This window comes from Peromyscus eremicus, chromosome 15, assembly GCF_949786415.1.
Source record: "Peromyscus eremicus chromosome 15, PerEre_H2_v1, whole genome shotgun sequence".
Lineage (NCBI taxonomy): Eukaryota > Metazoa > Chordata > Mammalia > Rodentia > Cricetidae > Peromyscus > Peromyscus eremicus.
The window spans coordinates 55,732,260-55,759,535 of record NC_081431.1 but is presented as its reverse complement, the minus strand read 5'-3'; the positions used below and the strand labels follow the sequence as shown (position 1 = coordinate 55,759,535).

Below are 27,276 nucleotides of genomic sequence, written 5' to 3'. Positions count from 1 at the left end.
TCAGGCAAAAAAGTCAGAGACAGCCCCCGCTCCCACTGTTAGGAGTCCCATACGAACACCAAGCTATACAACAATAACATATAAGCAACGTGCCTAGGGAACTCCCATGCAGGCTCCCTGATTGTCGGTTCAGTCTCTGAGCTCCTATGAGTCCTGGTTGGTTGATTCGGTGGGGTTTCTTGTGATGTTTTTGACCCCTCTGGCTCCTACAATCCTTCCTCCCTTTCATTTGAAGGATTCCCTTAGTCCCACCAATGTTTGGCTGTGGGTCTTTGAATCTGTTCTCATCAGGTGCTGGACGGGGCTTCTCTGATGATGGTTATGCTAGGCTCTGGTCTACAAGCATAGCATAGTATCATTAGGAATCATTTTATTGACTTTTTTTTTCCTGATTCTGTTTGGTTCTATCCTAGGTCTTTGGGCTATCCAGTCTCTGTTTCCTGGTGCTCTAGGCAATGTCAAGGGTGGGCTGCCTCTCAGTGGCATGGGTCTCAAGCTGGACCAGTCATTGGTTGGCCACTCCCACAAGTTCTGTGCTACATTTACCCCAGCACATCTTGCAGGCAGGACGGATTGTAGGTTAAAGGTTTTGTGGCTGGGTTGGTGTCCTAGTCCCTGCACTGGAAGCCTTGCCTGGTGACAGAAGATGGCCAGTTCAGGCTCCATATCCCCCATTTCTAGGAGTCTCAGCTAGGGTCACTCTTGTAGATTCCTAGGAGTTCCTATTGCACAAGGCTTCTACCTCACTCTCAAAATGCCCCCCCCTCCCCGTTCCAGTTATCTCTTGACATTGACTTATTTGGACATCAGCAGAGTTCCACGTTTATGGCTGAGTCCTGGTCCTTGACTAACTGCAGTGGAGATCCTGCAGTTCTTCTGGACCCGACCTCCAGAGCAAAGTGCTGTCCTTATTCTTCAGAATTCTCTGTCTGCAGTGGGACCTGGGGAAACCTGGAAGTGCAGCAGAGCTTTCCAGGATGGATGGGGAGGGGCCCTTAACTGTCCGTAGCTGGAGGTAGTTGGAACAGTCATTACTTCGCCTTTTAATACGCCCCCCTCTCCTTTTGTTGCTTTAGAATTTTCTGTTTTGTTTTGTTTTGCAGCCCACTGAGTCTAGTGCTGCCCGTTGGAATGTTGACTGATCTGGTAGACTTGAACGTGTGCAGGTGACCATCGCTACGGTGAGTTCAGGAGCAAAGCAGCCATGTCTCCTCGTTAGCGTTTCTCAGAACTCCTCCATGTCCTCCAGCTCTTACACTCTTCCCACCCCGTCTTCTGCGATGTTTCTGAGCTCTGTGGGGAGGAAGGTGGCATAGGTGTTCCCTTCATGGCTGGGCACCCACGAGCATTCTCATCCCTCAGACCAGTCTCTGCATTAACTGCTGGCCACTGCAGAGAGAAGCTTTTCTACCCAAGGTTGAGGGAAGCACTTAATCTGTAAACATAAGCATAACTCTAGAAGACCATTTAACAACATGTCCATTTAGCAGGACAAAGGTAGTAGGTTTCCTTTTGGAGCCTATGACCTCCTGAGCCACAGGCTTTTGACCGTGCTTACAGTACTAGGCGTGGATTCCCTCCTGTGAAGCAAGTCTCAAATCCAAGCCCAAAGCAGTTGGTTACCCTCCATAACCTGCTTCCATTGGAATACTACTATGAAACTAGTCTTTAGTTCATCTAAAAATCTATATTCCCCTACAGACATATTATAGTCCCAAGGAGAAAAAATTAATTATTTCCATGTGCAGGAAGATCCAACCTACCCTAAAAAAATGTGTATGTGTAAAGAGAAATCCCATCATCTTCCAGAGGTGGAGCAAAAAGGTCAGAACTCAAGGGGTAAGGTACAAGAATTACTGGGTCCGAGACATTCCAGACACTACAACGCAGATGCAAAACTGGCATTTCAGACAGAATGGTGCATCCAAGTAGACTGTTAACACTAGGTTCGTACAACTGCGGGAAGTCCAAAGTTCCTACCTGCTCATGGAGTCAAGGATATGCCACAAGGGGCCATGAAATAGTAGAGATGCAGGCCCCGTGTATAGACCTCCACAAGCAGCTGCTTCGGGACCAGAAGCTGTGGGAGGGTCCAAAGACCCAACAAAACTAGCTGTGGCTTAAGGAGAACCCAGGCTGATGCTCAAGAAGCAGAAGGACCCTCAGCTGGAGGTAAGCAAGACCTCAGAGGACAGCTGCGGATCTTGCCCCTTCACCGCGCACCCTGCAGGAAGACTTCTCCTGTCCCAGGTGATGTCGACTTTCCTCTATGCCCAGATGCCCTCTTGAGTAAACTAAGGGGAGGAAGAAACTCTGGAAGGGCAGAGTTAACCTGAAATAGATTTAATGAAGAAACTTGAACCAACATGATTTTTCAAACCCATTTTACAGCCGAGTGTGGCAACACATCCCTACAGTCCCACACTCGGGAGATAGAAGCAGGAGGACAAGAAGTTCAAGGCCAGCCCTTGATACTTAGTAAGTTCAAGACCAACCTGGGTTACATAAGTCTCACATCTCCAAACAAATAAGCAAACAAACAAAATAAAAAAAAAAAGCCCAAACCAGATATTAAGAATGGTACCCATTGTCCCCCAAGTTCAGAAACTCCATTTTTTTTTTTTTTACATAATATGAATTACAGGATGTTATAGTTTCATCTAATTACAAAGGAAATTGGAGAATCACTTTGAAGATTAAATGAATATAAAGTATAAATTGAATGTTAACTTGTGAGGGAGAAGAAGATGTATATAGCCCAATTATCTGGATTGATTTGCCGAATGTGAGATAATCCCCATGATTGTTAGCTTTGTCAACTTGACACTATCAGGAATCACCTGTGAAGAGTCTCCGTGAGGGGTTGTCTGTAATGAGTCGGACTGTGGCCATGTCTATGGAGACTGTCTTAAGATAATTGATGTGGAAAGATCCAGCTCAGGGTGGACAGCACCATTCCCTAGACGGGGCCCTGCTCTGTATAAACAGAGAAATCAAACTGAGCGGGAGCAGGGGAGCAGGGGAGCAGGGGAGCAGGGGAGCATGCGTGTATTCATTTCTTTCTGCTTTTATCTGTAGACACAATGTTACCAGCTGTCTCAAGTGCTGCCACGGTGACTTCCCCACAATAATAGATTATGCTTGAACTTTGAGCTGTTTTGGTGAGGGGTTGGCATTGAGCACAGGTGGCCACCGTGTTCAGCGTAATAAGGACTTGGGTTCACAGAGATACTTGCTCTCATCGTGTGCCACTTCTTAAGATGCTACCTGACCGAGATACCATAGAAAACAATATCTGCAGATCTCGGGGGTAGAAGCTATGATAGATTCCCGCCCTCCCTCAAAGTCAGGGGTCCTGCATGTGTCACTCAGCACTGTTTGGGCTTCATCCTTCCCCTCCCCACCCACAAGAAACAAAAAGTGATCCTGAGTTGTTTTAGCAAATCCCTGTGGAGCGTTTTATAGGCATGATCTGTAAACATTGTAGAGTTCAACTTAACCCGCCCACAGTGGAGCAGAAGATTGCATACAGGTGTAGGTCTGTCAGAGATTGCTGTTTGCTTAGTGTATCAGGAAGCAGTAGATGGAAGGAGAGGCCACTGCGCATGCTCAGGAGAGTCAAGCGCGCTCGGCCACACAGCTCTTTTAATCAAAGCACACAACTCTTCACACTTCTGCCAAGCTCCTCATATCTGGATTAAGCTTCTTCTCCCTCTGGTTAACTCTAGGTCACCCGGCAAGTCCAGCTCTAAATCCTTTCAGCTGCGAAGAACTCCCCCCCACTCCCCTCCCCCCCCCACCCACGCAGGGCAGAGCTGATGACCTGTGACCTGCGACCCAGAGCTCCTTTACAGAATTCTTTCCTTTACATTGTCACTTATTTGTATTTGTTTTCCCACATAGACTTTGAACTCTTCAAGACTGGTGCTGCCTCATTTCTTATTGCCTTAAACACAATGCCTAGTTATAAAAGCACAAATGCCCAGTGTTCACAGACAGTGCTTGGTAATTTCCAGTGGACTTCTTGCCCTTTGAATCTGGTCTGATGACATAGATAAACCCACAAAAGGAAAGACTAAACCAGGAATAAACTACGAAGCTCATTCACTCATCATAAACTCTCCCTTTAGCAGAGAAAATACAAGACATTATGCCATATACACTATAATGTAACAACAGTTTGGCAGGTCCAGTCATTTAGCTAAAGTTCTCAGCAAGTGTCTTGAAGTTCCTTCATGTCAAATCTTCTAAGTATTTAAAAATAAAACAGAGTATGAGGGTTTTCAAGCTTTATCCAACAAGTTATCATAGTGAATTTTAAAACTAAATGTATTCAAGGCTGATAAAAATGGAGATTTTAGATACTGGCATTGGAGAAAATCCTTGACTTTCCACCAGTGAATTCCCAAAGGAAGTAAAAGTACTTTACACTGAAAACTATGTAAGAAGATGTGTCAGACATTCAAGAGCTGTTGCAAGGTCCTCAGTCACCCTTAGAGGGTTCCATTACCTCCATGATGATGGTCATGCAGGTCAGAGTTCACTTTGAAGTGGGGTAGAGCAGTCATGGGCCACTGCATCAAATCTAAGGGATGTGGGCTGAGGAAACTCATTACTGTGGTGGAACAATCCTCTGTACACCGTGAAGATGTATTGCTCTCATTGGCTGAGATTAGAAGAAAAGTCATTCAGCCATGTGTCTTAGTTAGAGTTTCCATTGCTGCCATGAAACACTATGACCAAAGCAACTTGGGGAGGAAAGCGTTTATTAAACTTAGGCTTCCACATCACAGTTCATCACCAAAGGAAGTTAGGACAGGACCTCAATCCGGACAGCAACTTGGAGGCAGGAGTTAGTTAATTCAGAGGCCATTGGAGGGTACTGCTTACTGGCTTGCTCCCCATGGCTTGCTCAGTCTGCTTTCTCACAGAACCCAGGGCCACCAGCCCAGGGACGGCACCACCCTCAATGGGATGGGCCCTATCCCATCAATTACTAATTAAGAAAATACCTACAGGCTTGTCTAAAGCCAGGTCTTACGGAGGCATTTTTTTTTTTTTTTTTTTTGAGACAGGGTTTCTCTGTATAGCTTTGGCGCCTGTCCTGGAACTCGCTTTGGAGACCAGGCTGGCCGCGAACTCACAGAGATCCGCCTGCCTCTGCCTCCCGAGTGCTGGGATTAAAGGCGTGCGCCACCATCGCCCGGCACGGAGGCATTTTCTTAATTGAGGTTCCTTCCTCTCAGATGACTTTATCTTGTGTCAAGTGGACATAAAACTACCCAACTCAATTGTCCCCTTATTAACTGGACACACAAACACATCACTGTTAAGCTACAACCTTTCTCGTTCATCCCCAAGATCTCACTTTAAAAATTTAACTATAAAAATCCCACAGTCTTTACAAATTCAAACACATTAAAAGCCCAGTCTCTTTAAAATAGCCAATCACTTTCAAAACCCAAAGTCTCTCAACATGGGATCCTATAAACCAAAAATAAATTACTTTCTTACATCAAGAGGGAAGAACCAAGGGACGGTCACAATCAAATCAAAGCAAAACCAAACTTGAAAAGTGTAAATAACTCAAAGTCCAATATCTACGATTCACTCACAATCTTCTGGGCTCCTCCAAGGGGCTTGTGTCACTGTCTTAGTGTTTCTATTGCTGTGAAGAGATACCATGACCACAGCAATTCTTATAAAGGAAAACATTTAATTGAGGGGTGGCTTACAGTTTCAAAGGTTCAGTCCATTATCATCATGGTGTGACAAGGTGGTGTGCAGGCAGACATGGTGCTGGAGAAGTAGCCTAGAGATCTACATCTTTCAGGTAACAGGATGTGGTCTTTCTCACTGGGAGTAGCTTGAGCATAGGAAACCTCAAAGCCCACCCCCACAGTGACACACTTCCTCCAACGAGGCCACACCTACTCTATGAGGCCACACCTCCTAATAGGGCCACTCCCTTTGGGGTTTGTTATAGCTGTTGTTGATTGTGTTCTTATGTTAGTCTCTAGGCATCTGTATTTGGGGTATTATAGGTTAAGGTGCTGATTTCTGAGTTTATTTTTGTTGGATGAGTAGTTTTTTTCCCTTGGTTTCTGTTTCCTCTCTGGTCTTCTGGCCTAAGTGGTCTGTGGTTTTGGTGACTGGTGAGTCCTCAGGTCCAGTAGGGTGCCTTCGCTGGAGTTTTGGTGGCCTGCTTGTACCTCTGGAGTTTTGGGTGCTGGCGTTGCCTCTAGGGTTCTGGGGTTCTGGGAATTGGCATGGCCTCTGGTAGAGCAGGGGGCTTCTGCTAGAGTTGTGGGCTGAGATATGGTGATGAGGGGAGTGAGTGCTATTGGGGAAAGCTGGGTGGTCCCTGAGGCTTGTTGTCAGGCTGTGAGCAGGGTCTTACTTGGGGTTCCGGTACCAGTGTGGCTTCTGGTAGAGCAGGGAGCTTCTGTCTAGAGGATTTGTTTTTATCAGTTATGCATATATCTGTGTTTGTGTGGGGTTATGTGCATGTGAGTACAGTTGCCTATGGAGGCCAGAAGAGGATATTGGATCTCTTGGAGCTGGAGTTACTGTCAGCTGTATAAACTGACCATTCCAAGGTATAGTTTGAAGGGAGCAGGCAAAAGCACCTTGTCCTAAGTACTGCCATTTTGACTTCAGACTCCGCTTTACCTGTAGGGTGAAACAAAGTTCAGGTTCCCAAGCCCTAGGGGAGATGATATTAGTGTTTTGTCACAGCAGGAGAAAGTTATCATACAGCTGTAGTCCTGCACTCAAGAGACAGAAGCAGCCAGGCCGTGGTAGCACTCACCTTTAATCCCAGCACTCAGGAGGCAGAGGCAGGTGGATCTCTGAGTTCAAGGCCAGCTTGGTCTATGGACGAGTTCCAGGACAGCCAGGGCTACAAAAAGAAATCCTGTCTTAAAAAACCAAAACCAAAACCAAAACCAAACCAAACCCAAACAACTGCCCCCCAACTTTATGAAGATGATAGAGGTCCTTAAAGAGTAAATGAATAAATCCCTTAAAGAAAGCTAAGGAAAAAAAAAACAGGTTAAGGAAATTAATAAAAATGTTCAATACCTGTAAATAGAAATGGAAGCAATAAAGAAAACACAAACTGAAGGAATCCCGGAGATGGTAAATGTAGGTAAGTGAACAGGAACTAGAGATGCAAGCATCACCAACAGAATACAAGAGATGGAAGAAAGAATCTCAGGCATAGAAGATATGACAGAAGAAATTGATACATCCATCAAAAATGTTAAACCTGAAAAATTCCTGGCACAAAACATCCAGGAAATCTGGGACACTATGAAAGACCAAACATAGAATAATGGGAATAGAAGAAGGAGAATCCCAGCTCAAAGTTCTCTTCCAGAGAGCCGCACAGGTGACTGCCGGGGGTCTGGGCAGCACAGACCAAGAAAGCCTATTGTTTCCACTCTGCTTCTAACGGCCAAGTAGAAGCAGCCATCACTACACTGGACTCAGGCTGGCTAGAGTAGGAAGGTTCAGACCAGACACTTTGAACAGGCTCACTCGGGAAGAGGGATACTCCCCATGTGCAGGATGTCAAAGGGGACCATCTATGTGTAGCGTATGGCCATGACCAAGGTCTGCCCATGTCCAGCACAGCAGGGGTGCCTGTCATCTGCTCCACTGAGGTTTGGTTTTGTGTGTGTGTGTGTGTGTGTGTGTGTGTGTGTGTGTGTGTGTGTGGTTCTTTTTTGTTCATAATAAAAATTAGCTTTAAAATACATATTTGTTTATTTTTTGTTGTGCTGGCCAAATTGCTCTTAATACTAAAATATGTCTATCTTTTTTTTTTGTTTTGTTTTTTTGATAAAGGGTCTCACTATGTAGCTCTGGCTATCCTTAGACTATGTAGATCAGGGTCGCCTTGAACTGACAGAGATCCACCTACCTCTGTATTCCAGGAGCTGAGAATAAAGGTGTGCATGTCTGGCCGTAATTTTGATAGTTGTTAGGTAGTTAGTTAAATAAATAAGAAAATCTTCAGATGCTCATGTAAGAAGGTCGTTAGGTTTGTTTGTTTTGTTTTGTTTTTGTTTGTTTTAATCAATCACAGTGTGTAGCTCCATACTCTGATGAGTTCAATAAAAATGTCAAGATTTTAAATGACATTTTCTCTGTTGAGGTAACTGTAAACTTACATGCAATTCTTAGAAATACACGGAGCAACCTTGAATCCCCAATGGTATCATCTTGAAAAACCACAGTTCACTATCACAGCCAGGATACTGACAACAGTTAAGCTTCGGAACACCCCATCACCATGGGGACCCCCAGGCTGCCCCTTATAGACAAACCCACCTTCCTCTCTTTGCTTCCCACTCAAAATGTCTTCTATCTTATGTTTCAATATTTGTTGCATTTTAAGGGTGTTCCATTAGTGGAATCACATAGCACATGTGAGCTCTTATAATTATTTCATTTAACATAATTGCCTTATGATCCATAAGGCTGTTGTGTGTATTAACAGTTCACTCCTGTATATTAGTAATATTCCATGATAGATATGCACAACAATTGATTTAACCATCACTAGCTGAGGACTGCCAGGGCTGTTACCAGTTCGAGGCTGTTTCAATGAAGTTGCCATGAGAAACTAGCATGGAGAGAGAGTTCAGGAGTTGAGTACTTACTGCTCTTGTAGAGGACCCAAGTTCGATTCCTAGCAACCACATCAAGTTGCTCACAATCACCTGATTTTTCCAGCTCCAGGGGAATCTTACATCTCTTCTCAGGACTCCACCTACACTAATGTGTACATACACAGACAGACAGACAGACAGATATGCACACACACACATGCGTACATGCACTTGCACATGAACACACACACACAATTAAAAGCAATAAAATAAATCCTAAGAACAAATGTCTCAAACAAATAAACAATAAACATGGAAAGGACCTGAATCAGGGAGGGAGAGGGAAGAGGAAACTGGGATATGTATGATCAAGACACTTTGTTTACATGCATGAAACTGTTAAAGAATAAATAAAAAAATATTCTATTAAAATAGTATTCCCATTACACATAGATTGACTTTGTCCATCCATATAGTTTTCCTTCCTCCCTCCCTCCCTCCCTCCCTCCCTCCCTCCCTCCCTCCCTCCCTCCCCTCCCTCTCTTTCTTTCTTTTGAGACAGGGTCTCACTATGTAGGCCAGGCTGCTACAGATTCACAGTCCTCTTGCCTGAGTTTGTCTAATGCTGAGATTACAAGCATGTGCCCAACTTCTCCATATTGTTTTTATTTACCTATTTATTGGTGTGTATATCTGCATGGTGTATGTGTGTATACACCTGCTGTAGTGTGCATGTGGAGGTTAGAAGATAACTTTGTAGAGCTAGTTCTCTTACCAACTTTACATGGATTCTGGGGGTTGGACTTAGGTCATCAAGCTTCTGTACAAGTGCTCTTACCGGAGAGCCCCTGTATAGTTTTATTTTTTTATTTTTATTTTTTGGAGACAGGGTTTCTCTGTGTAGCTTTGCGCCTTTCTTGGATCTTGCTCTGTAGACCAGGCTGGCCTCGAACTCACAAAGATCTGCCTGGCTCTGCCTCCCGAGTGCTGGGATTAAAGGTGTGCGCCACCACCACCCAGCCGATGTTGACATCTTCTCTGTCTATCAGCAGGTAAAATGCAACTCATTAGACACAGAAAGGAACAAGGAGCAGAGCTGTGTGTGTCTTACATCTTAGTGAGGAAGAGGTGAAAGTTAATGAGGAAAATCTTCAGAAGAGCACCTGTTAGGGAACATGGGGGCAGACAGGTGGCTAGGGAAGACAGTGTGAGGAAGACATCACCGGAGACGTAAGCCTTGAAATCGTGGTGACCATGCAAAAGAGTGAACCATGTGTCAGCTACTTCAACAAAACTTGAATAGTAAAAGCTAGAGCTAGCTTCCCAAGAACTAGAGCTGCTTCCCAAGGATGCACGAGGCTGTAGGTCCAGCCCCTGGCATTGCAAGTTAACTATTTAAACATTTAAAACTCAAAAGTGTCATGGAAAAGCTTAACCAAAAATGAGTAAAATTCCACCTTTAATTGTATGCATATCCCCTTTTATAACTAAACAGCTAAGCAGAGAGAAGATAGAGAACATGCTCAGAAAAAGGCTGCTCTCCTTCAGAACATCCTCTGACTTGAAGATTTTGGGGTAGAGTGGATGGGAAGTTTAAATAAGAATGACCTGCTGGAGAGATGGCTCAGTGGTTAAGAGCACTGGCTGTTCTTCCAGAGGTCCTGAGTTCAATTCCCAGCAACCACATGGTGGCTCACAACCATCTGTAATGAGATCTGGTACCCTTTTCTGGCCTGAAGGGACACATGCAGGCAGAACACTGTATATGTAATAAATAAATAAATCTTTAAAAAAAATGTATATATATATAAAAAAAGAATGACCTGTGTTAAGAATCCACCGTCACCGGGCGGTGGTGGCACATGCTTGTAATCCCAGCACTCGGGAGGCAGAGGCAGGCGGATCTGTGAGTTCAAGGACAGCCTGGTCTACACAGTGAGTTCCAGGACAGCTAGGACTGTTACACAGAGAAACCCTGTCTCAAAAAAAGAAAAAAGAATCCACCATGTTTAAGTTGACCAGATAAATTGAATGCCTGGCTAAGAAGAATCCGGTCTGAAAATCAGATTCAGGTAACATTTGCATTGGTTCCTGTAGACTCGTGGAGATGTAGGTGATCTCTATCTCTAACAGCTGAGGGAAGGCTGACTTCTCTGAGCTTCTAGGCTCAACAACTCCAATGCAGTAGAACTGTATTCTTAGGACTTTGGATAGAAGAACCTAGAGCGATGCTCTCATTGTTAAGGGTGGGATGGCACCTACCTCACGAGTAAGCGGGATTGGTGGAGGCTGAGTAGTTGCTCATCACTACCCAGCATCTTGGACCATTTACTGAATTTCTGTCTGAGCAGGAATAGTGAGAGAAGCTGAATGATCTTTATTGGACTTGGGACCAGATATGTTTCAGGTGTTGGAATTTTCACATTCTGGGTTATTTGCATGTATGTAACAGGGTACCTTGGAGATGGGAGTCATGTATAAACACAAGCTTCATTTGTTTCTGCTACATCTCACACCCACAGTCCCATACAATACTTTTTTTTTTTTACATGAAACAAAATTTCACGGTGTGGAATTTCTGGCTTGTGGCATCCTATGAAAGTGACTTAAAATGTTTCAGACTTGAGACTTTTAGAGCAGGGCTGTTTGGTTTCTGGAAACCTTACAAGGTCATGAGATGAACAAGAGATGATATGGACCCCAACCCCAGAACAGAGCAGTTTGTACTCCTCAGGAAGGCGCAGTAGGAGGTACACACACATTAGCAAACAGTGTGAGCAGCTGGAGCCCAGAAACACACCCCATTCTCTGAGTTTAGTCAGCCTGCCCTTCCCCGGGGTCCAGAGTGAGGCTGTGCACCAAGAATCCCAACTCTGTGCCTCAGTTTCCCAACATGGAAAATAAGGTAATGATTATGCTTTCTTCGTATGGGAGTGTGAGATGTTTAGAATCAACTTTCGAGTATCCTAAGTGCTGTACGTACATACAGACATAGGCGTGTGTGCATTAATGTATGTGCACGTGCATGCACACACTCATATCAAAATAAATAAACATTTAAAAAAAATCATAAAAATGAAGTTTTCTCCCAGGCAAAAGCCAGAGCATGACATCTGACCCCTCTGCACACTTTCTGAGAGGCATCGGAGGAAGGCAGTGACCTTAGAGACTGGTTTGGCAGAAATTACCTTACACAGTGACTACTTGTGGCAGCGTCAGCATGCGGTGCTATGCAGGGGGCCTGGGCTCAGCTCCCAGCACCCAGATGGCAGCTCATACCCGTATGTAACTCCAGGTCCAGAGGAATCTGACTCTCTTCCGGTCTGTGTAGACACCGGGCATGTGTGTGCTCTACGTGTGCATTACCAAAAAAAAAAAAAAAAAAAAAAAAAAAAGGGGGAGATTACTTTGTCAATAAGTAGTTAGAAAAGATAAGCTGGACCCAAAGGGCAGAGTCAGAAGCCAGAGTTTTTTTATTTTTCCAAAGCCTTCCTTAAAATAAGTTAACATGATGAAATACTCAGACATTTTATCAAAAGATGGTAAAATCTAATATGAAGCTGTTGCCAAATTGCATTCATAAAGCGTTGATAGGGACTTAAATAGCTCATTCCCAGGGTTCATTGAGCACCAGATTCTACTTCTGGGAAGTTAACCCAATGAAATATTCATGAAGACATACAAAGATTTAACCATAATGATACTGTTTTCCATATTGTTAATAAAAGAAAACAATAAAATATCTACCAATAGGATTTAATAAATACAAAAGTATATGTACTTATGTATGTGTTGTACACTTGCACTGTGTATATACCATGTATACACGTGTGTGAATATTTCATGAGTGTGTGTGTACAGATATCCATGTGTGTGTGCATACAGATGTGTGGAGGCCAGAGGTTGACCTTCAATGACTTCCTCAATCACTTCTCTATTATTATTATTATTATTATTATTATTATTATTATTATTACTATTTTGAAACAGAGTCTCCCAGTGCACCTGGAGATCACCTTTTGGTTAAACTGTCTGGCTAATGAGACCCCAGGATCTTCCCGTCTCCGGCTTCAGTAATAGGGTTGCAGACACACACTGCCATACTCGGCTTTTATGTGGGTGCTGGGGATCTGAACTCAGGTCCTCGCGCTTGCACCGTAAATGCTTTACTCACAGAACCATCTCCTCAGCCCCTACACCTTTCATAAAAGCCACTCCTAAAATCATGGGGCTCTACCCTCATGATGTCAAGCAACCACAGTCTCTTCCTCTCAAGAATAAGCTCCAGATAGCACAAACACCGATGTGTGACTTCAGGGCTAAGTCGCTAACACACGAATTCTACGATGCACACCTAAACTGTTGTACGGACAGAATGGGCCCAGGTCAGAGCCAGGCTTCAGAGCCAGCTGGGTGCTGTCAGCCTGTACTTGTTTTCTCTTTTCCACTGGTGACAGCAGCCTGAGCAAGCTGTCATGGAGATACTCACCAACATACCGCTGCAGATTAAGTGTCCTTTATCTGCAGAGTTCCTAACTGTTTGGATCATCCTCAGCATGATTCATATTTAAAAAAACCAAAACCACCAATGGAGCAGTACTGAACACAAATATCCACTTTGTCTTTTCACTGAAGTGGCCCACATCTGGTCCAGGCTTCCTTCTTAGAGGGCCAAAAAAGTGTGATGGTTGGTGCATAGGCAGTTTTCGGGAGCTGTCCCTCAGAGAGGTTGAGTGAGGCTCTTGAAAAGCTGGTGGAATCCAGCTTTGAGGCTGTGCAGTGTGTGATGCTTAGGATAGTTACACACTTGGAACCATGACACGGTCTCCGTAAACTCTCTCCCCTGGATCCTACAGAGACTTCGAGCGGCTCCTTCTCCTTCTCTGTGCAGGGCAGACAGTCACCCAAAGAAGCCTTTGTCATTGCTTCCTTTCTGTCCTCTGAAAGCTGAGAAGACAGTGTCCTCTGGGGAGTGGATGAAGTCCTGAGTGAATGTGTATTATTGGCATGAGGATGGCCATGTTAAAACTCCATGCTTCAGACCCATGGGGGTGGCAAACCCTTCTCCATGTCAGGTTCAGAGAAATGGCAAAGCTTCCCCCTGGTCCCAGTATGGGCGTTTCTAAGTGGTTGGCTTTTTGCTTAAACCAGTGTTTGCAGGAACTACTAAGGTTGGCTTCCTCCTCACAGAAGACTGCAATCTGAAACTGCTTCTCTGCAGACCTCCTCCTTAGTGTCCTGCAATCGATGTGATGACTTTCCAAGCCGCTGCTGGTGCGGCTCCATCAGAGTGTGCAGCCTGCTGGATCCCAACCTTTTTGTACCTGTGTTTGTCCTGTCTTCATTTCTCACCACTGTTGTGGAATATTAGTTTAAGATGTGTTACACTCATTTATGCGGTGGAATGTTTGTTTAATGATGCAAAGATGTGTTGCATTCTTTTATGTTGCATTTGTTTAATTCTGTGAAGCTGTGTTACTGTGCCTGTCTAAAACACCTGATTGGTCTAATAAAGAGCTGAACAGCCAATAGCTAGGTAGAAGAAAGGAGAGGCGGGGCTGGCAGGCAGAGAGAATAAATAGGAGAAGAATGAGAAGAGAGGGAGGAGTGGGAGGAAGAGAAGGAGAGGAGGACACCAGGCGCCAGCCACTAAGCCACACAGCCAGCCACGGAGTAAGAAGGAAAGAGAGGTACATAGAATAGAGAAAGGTAAAAGCCCAGAGGCAAAAGGTAGATGGGATAATTAGTTAAGAAAAGCTGGCTAGAAACAAGCCAAGCTAAGGCTGGGCATTTATAAGTACGAATAAATCTCTGTGTATTTATTTGTGATCTGGGTGTCAGGCCCTCAAAGAGTAAAAACAAAACAAGCAAGCAAACAAACAAACAAAAAACTAAGTACACATCACCCCAATCAGGTCAGTTCTAAAGTCATGTAGGTCATGGTAGTGCCTGAGATATGAGGATCTAACAGAGAAATAGAGACATGGGAACTCTTTTTTCTTAAATGGAAACTGGAAGGAAACAACTATTTGTTGAACATCTCCTCTGTGTTGGGTACTCATGTGTCCTCTCTGAGAGGTTAAGGGCCCAGGGGACTCTCAGGTAGAGGGGTAGAGTTGGGCTTTGTACCCGGTCTTTCACTTTCTCTTCTGGGATTTACACTGTCCCACCATGCATAGACAGAAGAGCCTACAGCACCCCCACCCCGCATGTCCTGTTTCCTAAAACAGCCCAGACACTGGGATCTCTACATTCTCCTGTGGCCACTCTTGTAGTAAATATGTTCTGGTTGCTTTTCCCATTTCATGAAAGTTTTACAAAATATAAATATGAATTAGACAGCAAAAATAAGAGGTCATATGTATAAGCTTAAGAAATTGCTGTGGAATTTAAAAGTCAGGAAAGCTGGGGCTAACACTCAAAATCATCCCATTGCTTAAACTTGAAGACGTAGCAAGTAATTTTGATCTTGATTTCTCCTGGGTTAATATTCGTATCAAAGGAAATACCTGATTAAAATGAATGATTTTTCACTATAGTACAGTATAGATGAAGTCAAAGACCCAGTTTTGAACATCTATACACAGTTATTATTATTTGCTATAAGTGTACTTAAATCTTCTTCTCTCTTTCTCTTACTCTTTCTTTCTTTCTTTCTTTCTTTCTTTCTTTCTTTCTTTCTTTCTTTCTTTCTTTCTTTCTTCTTAGAAAATATCTCATTGTGTTGCCCAGGCTGGGCTCAAACTGAAAATCCCCCTGCCTTAGTCTTTTTACTATAGGAGTTACAGGTATATGCACTAGGCCTGGCTCATACATTTTTTTAAATTTTTAAATTGTTTTTAAAGACAGAGTTTTCTGTGTAGCCCTGCCTGTCCTTGAACTTGCCCTGTAGATCAGACTGGCCTCCAACTCAGAGATCTGCCTGCCTCTGTCTTCCAAGTGCTGAGATTAAGGGCATGTGCCACCACTGCCCAGCTTCATACACTTTAAAAAAAATCACAAATCGTGTAATCATGAATTATTGATATTTCAGTAAGAAAAATTATTTTTCACCGTTTTGTAGAGATCTGCATGTATTATTAATCACTATAGACTCCATCATTTTGATGGAGATCTTTTACATTTATCAGTTAAAATTAGTTTGCTAGAATGTTCATCACTATTTTGTGTGTGCTTACTAAGTACACACTTTGTCTTGTCTTTCGAGATCCTCACCATCCCATAATATGCTCGGTATAATTACCTCCATCTTGCAGAAAAAAGAACCAACAAAGGACTGACAAAGAAGGAATGCCTGGGGTGGACCGCAGCGTGCTGACCGCAGTGTGTGCTCTTAACTTACTGTGGATGGATGGTATTTACAGTGTCGTTATCGCTTCTCGGCCTTTTGACTAAGATCAAGGGCAGTGTCATTGTACAGAAAGTTAAGGCTCAGAAACAAATAACACTGTGCATGGCTGTGGACGCAGCTCAGTGGCAGAGAACATGTTTAGCATCCTCAGGGCCCTGGGTTCAATCTTCAGCGCCAGCCAAAAGCAACCAAGACCCAAACCAAATAACCCCCACCCCAAAAGATGGTAGTGCAGATAAACTAGCAAGGCCTCTTTTCATCCTTCCCCAAGCCAGCACTTCCATACGCTTCTTTTAGTGTTTTGAGACTCTCTAACCTATAGGTACCAGATTTCTTGCAACTAGGATATGCTGGAGGTGGAGTTCCACCTCAGGGACCACCAAAGCCGCTCTTCTCTTGGGTGGGACCACATTTCCCTCGACATAATGCCTACTGGTGCCACGCGAAGGTGAAGTCCTCTTTCTTCACATCTTGCTCTCTGTGAGAGGGGTGGAGATATGTCTGCTTCCTACCCTGAGAGGAGACAACAGAAACGTGGTCTCTGGAAAAAACGGAGCTCGATGGTCTGTGGAGTGTCGAAAGCAGCGCGTTGGGGGAATATCGGGGGTGGTGGGGAAGGAAACAGGCTCTTGAATTTCTGCGGAATCAAAAGCAACCGTAGGGCTGTCAGGCTTGGGCAGCAGGAAATGGAACATTATTTCTGAAGAGAACTTCCTGTCTCCCAAAGTCTAACTTATCCACTCTGCACACTTCCCTCTTGAGCTGCGGGCTTCCTAGGAACGAAACACCCTTGTGTGGCGCTGCATGTCTCTTCTTGCTCAGGGGTCTGAGACAGGAACCATCTCTCAGGAAGCCCTCTGGGAGAACTCACAGGGCAGGACAGGAGGTTATCTTTCTGGGAACTGAATGTTCTTCTCTCCTCATTTTCCTGATTTGTCCTTAAGCTGACTGACTGATGGTCTTTATTGGGTACTGACTTCGAGGCTTGAATCAAGTCTCCCAAAGTCCACACACACACGCTCCACCAACTCAACCATCTGCAAACCTTTCTTGAGGCAAGGGGTTGATTAAAAGCAAAGAGCAAAATATAAGGCAAGGTAGTACAGCATGCATTAAAATCAATTCTATGAAATGCCATTAAACATTATAAATATTTGTATATTACCACAAAGTATGCTTTTTTTTTTGAAAAGGAGCAAGTTGTATACTCTTTGCAAGCATTTTATTAAGCTGTGCTTCTTTTCCTTTGTTTTAAGCCGTTTCTCCTCCGTCTTTCATAGAGACAGATGGTTTCAGCTCTGTTCAGTAGCTGCTGGTCTCTGCGTTGCTATGCAACAGAGCGCATCCTTTCTCTGTTGTATCCAGTTTCCGTTTGACAACTCAAAATAACTAGCCGAGTGCTTCAGCGTTCTACTTCCTCCTTGCTACCGAGTTGAATATCTATCAAGTATCTTCCGGGGCTTCCTATCTCTTCCTGTTACAGCCTTGAAAAAAAAAAAAAAGTGTTTGCCCCAAATTGATTTTCCTCATCACTTCCTATTTACATCAGCCCACTCAGTGCTAAGGCTAAGTAAGGCAAAACACATCAGAATGAGTCAGGCAGCTGCTGGCCCAGGGTGGCAGGGAGCGGGGAGAGGGGGATGTGGCAGCCAATTGTTGATGTTTGGAACCAAGATTTTGTTTTTTATTGTCAGGTGGAGAGTTCCTGTTGTTCATTTTTTTTTTTTTTAAATCGGGATGTTGTTTCTCAGCAGATACTAGAATGTAAAAAGAAAACATAGAAGAAAGAGCATAAACATGATTCTTCTTGCTTTGGGGCGTAAGAAAAGGCAATAAACTTCTTCTGCAGTGAGAAGAGAGCAGAGGGCATTAAGGAGCTCCTTCTGCCTTTGAGGACAGGAAGCAGAGAATCAAAGAGAAAATTTCCTCAAGATGGAAACAGAAGTATGGCTTTAAGACTGTAGCTCATTCTGGACTTCCCTCTCTGTTTGTTTACCATTAGGCAATCAGACTCACTTATAGATTCTTCTAAACCTCATTTCATGCCTCTTTAATTTAGGCCATTTTTCTTAGCTCTAGAAGTTACAAATCTCAAATAATTAGAACACAGTCCCAACCGTTTAGTTGGAAGCTTCTCTTGACCTCACTCTCCCCCATTCCAAACCCTGCCCCTTTCAGAAAGCGGCTCCTCCCCAGAGCTGCTTAAGACCTTGCCTATAGGTCTTAAGTTTAAACTGCCTCCTAGCTCGTGGCTATGTGTTTTTTTTTTTTTTTCTGCCAGTAAACCTGTTCTTTTATTTTATTATGGCTTGATTTGGCTTACTGCGTCAGCAGAGAGACTCAATATTGGGGTACGGAAACCTTTCACCAACTAAGTAATTCAGGGGGTGTTCAATGAGGAGGCGTTCACATCCCGTTAGAGCAGCCGAGGGAGGGTGCATCCGTCGTGCCTTACTCTTCGGAGATTCCAAACCCTACTTTCTGAAGAAGGACCTAGCATCAAGTGGAAAGTTCAGAGAACACATGACTCACATTGAAATCATTTTCTCATTTTGGAAAACAAAGGCGCTGCATTGTTGTATATTTGGAATGAAGCTGACACCACTCAGAGTTATGACGCTGTGTGGTCATGTCATTTCCTGTTTCAATGGCCTTCAGTTGTGGAGACCAGTTGTGTGGGGTGTTCTCTTCAGGTGCACGCACTGATGCTCTTTCCTGGGACTTACCAAGTATTCTGCTTGGAGTTATACATTCCTGACACACTGGCTGTGGTGTGGACACTTTATTTATCTTCATTGGTTAACGTGGTTGGTTCTGCTAACCTTTGCTTGGCCTCTTGCTTAAGGAAGGTTCTAAGGGCATCTATGATGCTCATCAGGACAGAAGATCACCGTGGCCAGGCTACTACACGGCTGACCTAGAATTCAGAACAATGAGTCGCTACTGGAAGATGACAAGGGAGCCAAGTCATGTGGTGAACTCAAGTCTGTAGTACGGCTCATTGAAGGCTCCTGTGGTCTCTCGTTACTAATAGGACCTTAGTGTTGCTGTGACATCACACGCTCTCTTCCAGAGGTCTGATCACATAATGCACAATGTAGGACAGAATGAGGCGCTGACACTCAGCAAGCAATGACAGCTTGAACCCAGGGGTCATTCATCTTCGGGATGGAGCCACACCCCTGCTTTCCTCTTAGACCATCCGTGACTATCTCTGTTTGGTGGTGGGATTCTTAGATCTCTTACTAGGTAGGAAGTGGTGCTCTCTGGTAGCATAAGAAGGAAGAGAGGAGCTTGTGATGTGTTGAGTTCTTAAGTGCATGCATTTATACATGCGGTTATGTTCACAATAGTTCCTTCCTAGCCACAGTTTTGTGGTTCAGTTTTCCACAGTCAACTATGGTCCAAAGAATATGGAGGGAAAATTCCAGAGATAAGCAATTCATATTTTAAATGGTCTGACACATGTATAATGTGGTGAAATCTCTTGTGCTCTGTCCAGCTCAGTACGTGAAGAGTATACAAATCTTCTCTTGGGCCAGTGTGTCCCTGCCACAAACTCCAAACTACTGGTTGTCTAGCACCTCTTAGGCTGTCAGATCTATTGTCGTGGTTCACGGAAACTGTGCTCCAGCAACTGTGGTTTTACTTCCTAATGGCTCAAATGATTGGAATAGTGACAAGAGGTGACATGAGAACATAAAACATCAGCCCAGATTAACCAAGGTTCTGTGCATGAGGCTCCTGGGAAGACAGAGAAAGCAGAGTACAGCTCAAGCTGAGGTTCAGACGTCCTGGTAATTCCAGGCACCCACCAGAAGTGCGCTGGTCCCCTTTGGACAAGGGGTCCTACTGCACACGTGTGTGTATTATGTAAAATATTGAGAGCTAGACACTGAAAATCACAAAATCACTCCCTTTTCAACAGTGCGTCAAGTACAACCTTACTTTTCATCTTTCTTGGTATTTAAAAAGAACTACACTTGAGGATATGTAACACCATCAACTTCATTACTTTCTAGATTTATTTCTTTATTTAAAAAAAGATTTTAAATTGCATTTATTTATTCAGTGTGTGTGTGTGTGTGTGTGTGTGTGTGTGTGTGTGTGTGTGTGTGTAGCCGCGCTTGTGGTGGAGGTCAGAGAGAAAATTTCGGGAGTCGGTTCTCCCCTGCCTGGGATCTAACTCAGATAAGCCATCTTGGCAGTCCTTCATCATTTTCTTATTTTGTATGAGAGACGGACTTTGCTTCTCCCAGGAAAATAACAAGAGTCAAATAAAAAAGAAATATCCCGTCCTCCCCAAATTTAAAAAAAAAGAAAAAGAAAGAAAGAAAGAAATAGAAAGGGAAGGACATGACTGCTCCTAGGTATGGTGGAGGAGAAAGTTTATTGGAGATGTGTGGGAGAGCATAGTCAGAGGCAGGGACCTCTGGGAGAATCCAGGGTGGACCTGACTCTGAGCCAGGTGAGGAGTGGGGGAGGGGAATGAGAGGGTAGAGAGGGGAAACAGGTGCAGCAGCCAGGAGGCCCAAGGAGAGTAGACAAAAGGACCAGGTAACAGAAATGGTTGGATTGTATAGGGAAGGGCAGGTGAGGGAAGGGCAGCCCAGCCTCTGGGCTGGATATAGGGTAGGGGTGGGGTATGCCAGCCAGGAGGGCCCTGCAATAGTAGGGACTGAGGGATGCAAGGAGAACCTGGCGGCCAGTATCCACCTTGATATGTTAAATGGGCATCTCAGCCATTTGTCTCAGGCTTGAAAAACACCCCCAGTCTGTATGCTGACTTGAGGGCTCCCAAAGTCCCTTCTTAGAATATTCCATCTTATCTCTTCTAACCACGAGCCTTGACAGTTCCTTCCCGTCTTGAACATGATATGAAATTCTAGGGTAGATAGTGAGGCCACACAGCGTAAGTCACACATCTCCCATCTCTGAGCCAATACCTGGGGTGTGGGGAAGCAGCCAAGGGCAGGAGAGTGATTTGGAATAAAGCAAGCCACACTGTAAAGACCTTCCAGCAAAGCAGTGGTACCTAGGTACAGTGATCTGTCTCTAAAACTTGTGGAAGCCAACAGAAGGATCTATGCCACAGAGAACTCACAGTGGTTGCTTCGTTGCTGCTGTGATTTTTGTGTTGTTTATTTGCTTGTTTAACGCAGGGCTTGGTGCTACAGCTCAGGCTGGCTTTGAATTCATGCCTTGGCTTCTGGAGTGCTGGGGTTACAGCTATGGACCAGGACTCTCATATCTTTTGTTATTTGTGTCCGTTGGAAAAATATGTGCACATACAGATTTATACTTCTTGATACTGTGGTAAAGGATGCTCATTCTGGAAACTTCTAAAAAAGCGGCCGTGTGAGGACAAACACTCCCTACATTCCCACCCAGCACCTTTTCATGTACTTTTCCTCTCATTTTCCTTCTGTGGGGTCATAATTGCTGTTGCCTGATTTCTCCCCCTACTTAGCATGAATGGTTTACATGTTATTAAATATTTTAGATTCTGATTGGTAATTACTGCATATATATGAATAACTTTGGTTACTTACCCAAAGGGCAAATTCTTCTGTCTTTTAAACATAGACGCAGATATTACTATGAAATAACTCTAAATTGTGAGCAAGCTGTGTCTTCTACCCAGTCCACACACTTCATGCCTCATCTAATCTTGGCATTTAGTGTATACAGCATCCTCCTGGGCACTCTATTTAGACTCACTTCCTGCAGAAGACAGAGAAACTTGAATGCCAAGTTTTCCTCTTGTCTCAACTCAAGTTTTATGTCAGAACTTTCCCTGACAGCATTTTCTCTTCCCTGGTATTCATGCTTTCCAGGGGGGCACTGAAAATATAAAGTGAATCTCTCACACCATTTCAATTATGGTGTCCTCAAATATGTGTGGCATCTTTTCGAGGTGATGTATCAGTTTGCCAAGGTTTTGTGGGCAGTTCTGGTAGGGGTCATGATGGTTTCTCAATTATTTCATAACCCCGAGGCTGCTTTTCTCAGTAATGTCAGCCCCCCCCCCCCACGAGGAGGGGTCCTTTCCTGTTTTCTTTCAAAGGTAAGCACTGTTCTTGGCATATCACAAGCGATGAGTTCAGAGCAGTTTATTTAATTTCAGTGGCCACTCAGGACTCTGGGATCTGAGGTCACAGAATGTGGTTAGTCTCAGAAGTAAAAGGGAATTCTTAGAACAGCACTCCAGGGAATGAGTCCTCCACAGAATGGCTAGGGAGGAACACCAGGCTTGCCTGACCAACCACAGGTTGGGTGATATGAAGTAGAAAGGCTAAGCATCAGTCTAGGGTTAGAACATTTTGAGTGCATGAAGTACATTTGAGATAATGTGCCTCAGGGCGATAATATCAGAGTTCTGAATTACCATGGCGTTCTTTTCTGGTGAGCCACATGCTGGTGATCAGATAATCCTGGTTTCCAGAATAACTTGTCCATGAGTGGAGTAAGAACGTGTGGAGTAATGGAGCTGGGGTCATGCCTGCAGGGTGCATGCTTTGCTACTATTATTTCTTCCTGAAGCCTCCCATTTCTTGGCACACTCTCACCAGCTCTCAAGATTCAATTCAAACCTTTTCCAAACACTTACTGATGCCTCCAGCTTAGTTCTGTCCTAACCTTCTCTTCTGGGCTTCTATGGCCTTCTTGCTGGGTATTCATAAACAGCCAGTGCTCATACTTAAGCTATTATCCATTCTCCAAATGTCCCTGCACTCCCATGACGCTGCTTTGCTTCACATTCCAGACACTCATCTCAGTCCACTGCTTGTGACAGCCACACAAGACACTTTAAGGCAGCATCAGAAAGCAGCAAAATGGCCATTCCTAGGAGAAGGTAAGGGTGTGAATATGAACGACATTCAGTGACATATGTACAAGACAATGTCATAGGGAAACCCATTACTTTGTTATGCTAACTAAAATACAATTCATAAAAACAGTGTTTACTGGGACCGGAGAGATGGCTTGGTGGGTAAGACAAGAGCACTTCTCTGCAAGATGAGGACTTGCATTTGAGTCCCCAATACCCACACAAAAAGCTGGGCATAGCTGCATATGCTTACAACCCCAGCATTGCTGTGTAGACACAGGAAGGGCTTCCAGAGAGCTCACCGGCCTGCCAACATAGTTGGAATATTGAATTCTCGTTCCCCTAGGCATAAGGCAGAGAGTGAATGAGACACACGCCTGATGTCCTGCTCTAGCTGCTGCACGTGCACACATAGGCACACCTTCCCACCCCCTCTCCCGCAGCCCTCCCACACTCCTCCACACCTTCCCACCCCCTCTCCCACAGCCCTCCCACACCCCTCCACACCTTCCCACCCCCTCTCCCACAGCCCTCCCACACCCCTCCACACCTTCCCACCCCCTCTTCCGCAGCTCCCCCACACTCCTGCACACCTCCCCACCCCCTCTCCTGCAGCACTCCCACACCCCTCCACACCTCCCCACACCCTCTCCCGCAGCCCTCTCACACTCCTCTATACCCACACCCTCCCCTACAGCTCTCCCACATTCCTGGGCTTATAATTCAAAGAGGCTTGAAGGAGAGAACAAGGCTGGTATGGGAGCTAAGCCTTTGGTGTTTCCTGGAACACTTGTTTAGTTCTGTGAAGTTATTAACAATTATTTAGATCAGGAATGAAATAAAAGTTGGAATTGTGATAGTTTAAAACTCCATAGACTTTACCCCAAACTGTTGCTTAAATTATATTTACTGAATTATGACTATGTTATCCTTATTTGTTTATTGTGATAAAATATGCATAACATAAAAGCTATCATTTTGAGTTGGTCATAGTGGTACATGCTACATCCTTTTAATTCCAGCACTTGGGAGACAGAGGCAGAGGCAGGTAGATCTCTGTGAATTTGAGGCCAGCCTGATCTACATAGTGAGTTCTAGGACAGTGAGGGGTACACAGAGAGACCCTGTCTCAAACAAACAAATAACAAACAAACAAAAAACTGATGAAAAGTTATTTTGACAATTTTTAATTAATTAAAAAAGTATTTGTATGAAGCCAGGTGGTGGTGACACATACCTTTAATCTCAGCATTAAGAACGCAGAGCGGGCAGATCTCTGAGTTCAAGGCCTGCCTGGTCTGTAGAGTGAGTTTCAGGACAACCAGGGCTACACAGAGAAACCTTGTCTTGGAAACAAAACAAAAAAATTTACATATATGAGTGTTTTGCCTGCGTGCATGTCTGTACACCATCTGTGTCCCTGGTGCCTGTGGAGGTCAGAAGGGGCCTCAGATCCCCTGGAGCTGGAGTTACAAATGGTTGTGAGTCATCCTGTGGGTGCTGGGAACTGAACCCAGGTCCTCCACAAGAGCAGCAAGTGCTCTTACAGCTGAGCCATATCTCCAGCTCCTTTAGCTGGTGTTTAAATGCACCATTTTGAGTGGTCTTAGGTCCATTCACATTGCTAGGGATTGTCACCACTGTTCATCCCCAGAACTTCCTCATTTACCCAGAACAAAACTTTGCTTAACATGCACTTCTGAATCTGGTCTTCCCCAGGTGCTGGCTGTCACTCTCTACCACCTCTCTCCATGAACGCCACCGCTCTAGGTCCCTTATACAAACGGAATGATATAGTATTTGTCCCGTTGGCTGGTACGACGCTGTGTGAGATACAAAAGAAATAGAAAACTCGGTTGCCAAGAGAATGCTTTAGAACAACGAGAGAATGCTTTAGAACAACATCTTAGAAAAAGTTTTCTGGTATCATCTAAGAATCTGGATCCCAAGAATCCAGCCTAGTGGTTGCAGAGGTGGCTCAGTGCTTAAAAGCACTTGCTGCTCTTACAGAGGTCCTGGGTTCTGTTTTCAGCAGCCACATGGTGGCTCTCAGCCATTTGTAATTCTTCTTCCAGGGAATCAGACACTCTCTGCTAGCCTCTGTGGGAACCAGACGTGCGCATGGTGCACACACATGCATTTAGGCAAAACATTTATACACATAACATAAAAATAAATGTATTTTAAAAAATATCTGCCTGTTGAGGTGTTTTAGACACAGTGTATAATAACACCCGAGTTGAGAAAATAAGTACACAAGAGGAATTGTTTGCCACTGGTTTTTCTTTGAATGGGTACTGTTAGGCCCTTCCTTCTTCGTGTCTTGAGTTAGGCCCTCCAAATGGTGAAAATTCAAACAGCAGACAGCTCTAGCCCTTCTTACACATACAGTAGATACCCAGTCCTCAATTGAATCTTAGCCTGGTGTTCCGACACACACCTCTTATCCTGGCCCTTGTCTGGTAGAAGCAAAATTGCTTTGAGTTCCAGGCCAGGGTAGGCTACTCGGTGAGTCTGAGGCTGGCCTGGGATATAGAGTGAAACTTTGACTCAAAGAACACCCAAACCAAATAAACCAAGAATCTGGAGTGAAGTAATTTTCTCATGCATCTGAAAGGAATGTTACTTAGTGACGGTGGACAGAGGATGGAGATGTTAGCTTACTGATCAGGTTTTGAGGGTGTTATGGAGTCCCACAAAGATGCGCACACCTTTGTAAATAACACCAGCTATATACTAAAGAGAAGGGCTCCTAATAATTCTCACAAGCCGGATGGCTGAAGCCACAAAAACTGATCCTCACGGTTCAAGGGGTCAAAGTTTGAAGTCAAGGTATCAGTAGGGCTGTGCTCTGTCACCCAGGAGGAACAGCCCTATGTCTGTTTCAGCCTCTGAGGTTGCCCACAACCTTGGTGAAGTTCCTTTGTCTGCGTCTTTTCTCTGAATGGGATGCTGGTCATTGGAATAGGGCTCACCCTCGTCCGCCGTGACCTTGTTTTAACTTGGTTACATCTGCAAAGACCCAGAAGTACTGGAGTGTAAGCCTGAAATCTCAACACTCTCCCGTCCCTATTATTTTCTGTTTTGCTTAGGAAAACAAAATAGGCAAAGTCTGGGATCAACCTTGAGACCCTGAGGCTCTATTTGCTTGTATTCAGTTCTGCAAATCTGTTGGTCTGCCCACATGGATGTATTGGTGCCCAGTTGTTGCTTTGGAGGAACTGTAAGAAACAAACAACAATCAACATATATCCCTGGAGAGAAAGGTGCAAACCTGTTTTGTCAAGATTCTCCATGTTATCTCTCCTGAAATTCCTTTGGTTCTGTTCCTACAGCTGCGAGCAGAGCAGTCTGTACTTTGTGCTCAACACAGCCATTTGGTTTGAACTGAGGGAGGATTTCTTCTTCCTGGAGATTATGTGTGTGTGTATACATACACACAATGATATATACATATCATTGCTCATTACCTTGTTTCTGAAACGGTGTAGACATTCATTTTGGGTGAACATCATTTAAAAAGTGAAAAGAGAGAATGAAACATGTCTCTTACAAGAAGACTTTTAACCAAGGGAGGAAATCAAATTAAGGGTCCTGCTGTGCATTCCTTCTGGAAAATCTGTTAGAGGAAGGGAGTTCTCTGGGGGATTCTTACCCCTCCTGCATAGTTTTTAGAGGGTCAATTAAAAAAAAAAATCTGTGTAGAATACCCTCAGGGCACTCAGGTCTTGCCTAGCAACATTTATAATGATGTAGCTTGATGGTCAGAGAGAGAGAAACAGGAGCTAATGTCCTGGTTGAGTAAGAAGGGTTGTGGCCACCATGAAGTCCACACTGTGTGTGCTAGCTTCATAATTTTAAAAGAGGCAGGGGGTGGGCAGAAGGGGAGGGGCTGGAGAGATAGCTCAGAAGTTAAGGGCACTTGTTACTGTTGCAGGTTCTGTTCCCAGTAGCCACATGGCAGTAAAACTATCCACAACTTCAGATCCAGGAGATCTGTTGTTCTCTTTCAGCCTTAGGGGTCTTCTGCATGCATGTAGTGTATATACATACACATAGGCAAATACTCACATGTAAAACAAAAATAATTTTCAAAAGAGAGATAGTGAGTGTGCTTATTAGAAAGAGGTAGCATTGGCAAGGAGCAGCTGGATCAAAAGTTCTGAAAATGAGAAGCTAAAGAAAATAAGGTGGAACAAAGCAGAGATTAGCCCCTCCTCTTCCTCCTCGTCTCCTCCTCCTTCCTTCCTTCTTATATTTTGGGAACACAGGCACCCCAGAAATTGGGACCCTGCTGGCTTTCCTGCTGATGCCTGCCTGTGTGATGCCATGTTACATCAAAGGATGGAGCCACTCTGGAATCAGCAGCAGAGGAAGCTATTGGTGAGATTAGGAGAGAAAACTGAGATGCCCATCAAAGCAGATGCTCCTAAATGACAAAAGAATTTCCTCTAGTTGGCTTGGGTGATTCACAC

The 27,276-nt window shown here is 44.3% G+C and overlaps 1 long non-coding RNA gene across 1 annotated transcript in view; it reads left to right on the top strand.

Moving 5' to 3' along the window:
* Positions 1 to 22,827, top strand: part of LOC131925274 (uncharacterized) — a 77,334-nt gene extending 54,507 nt beyond the window's left edge. The window contains exon 3 of the long non-coding RNA XR_009383205.1: positions 22,736 to 22,827. This is a non-coding gene — a long non-coding RNA (uncharacterized LOC131925274). The remainder of the gene's footprint in view (positions 1 to 22,735) is intronic.
* The last annotated feature ends 4,449 nt before the right edge of the window (positions 22,828 to 27,276 follow it).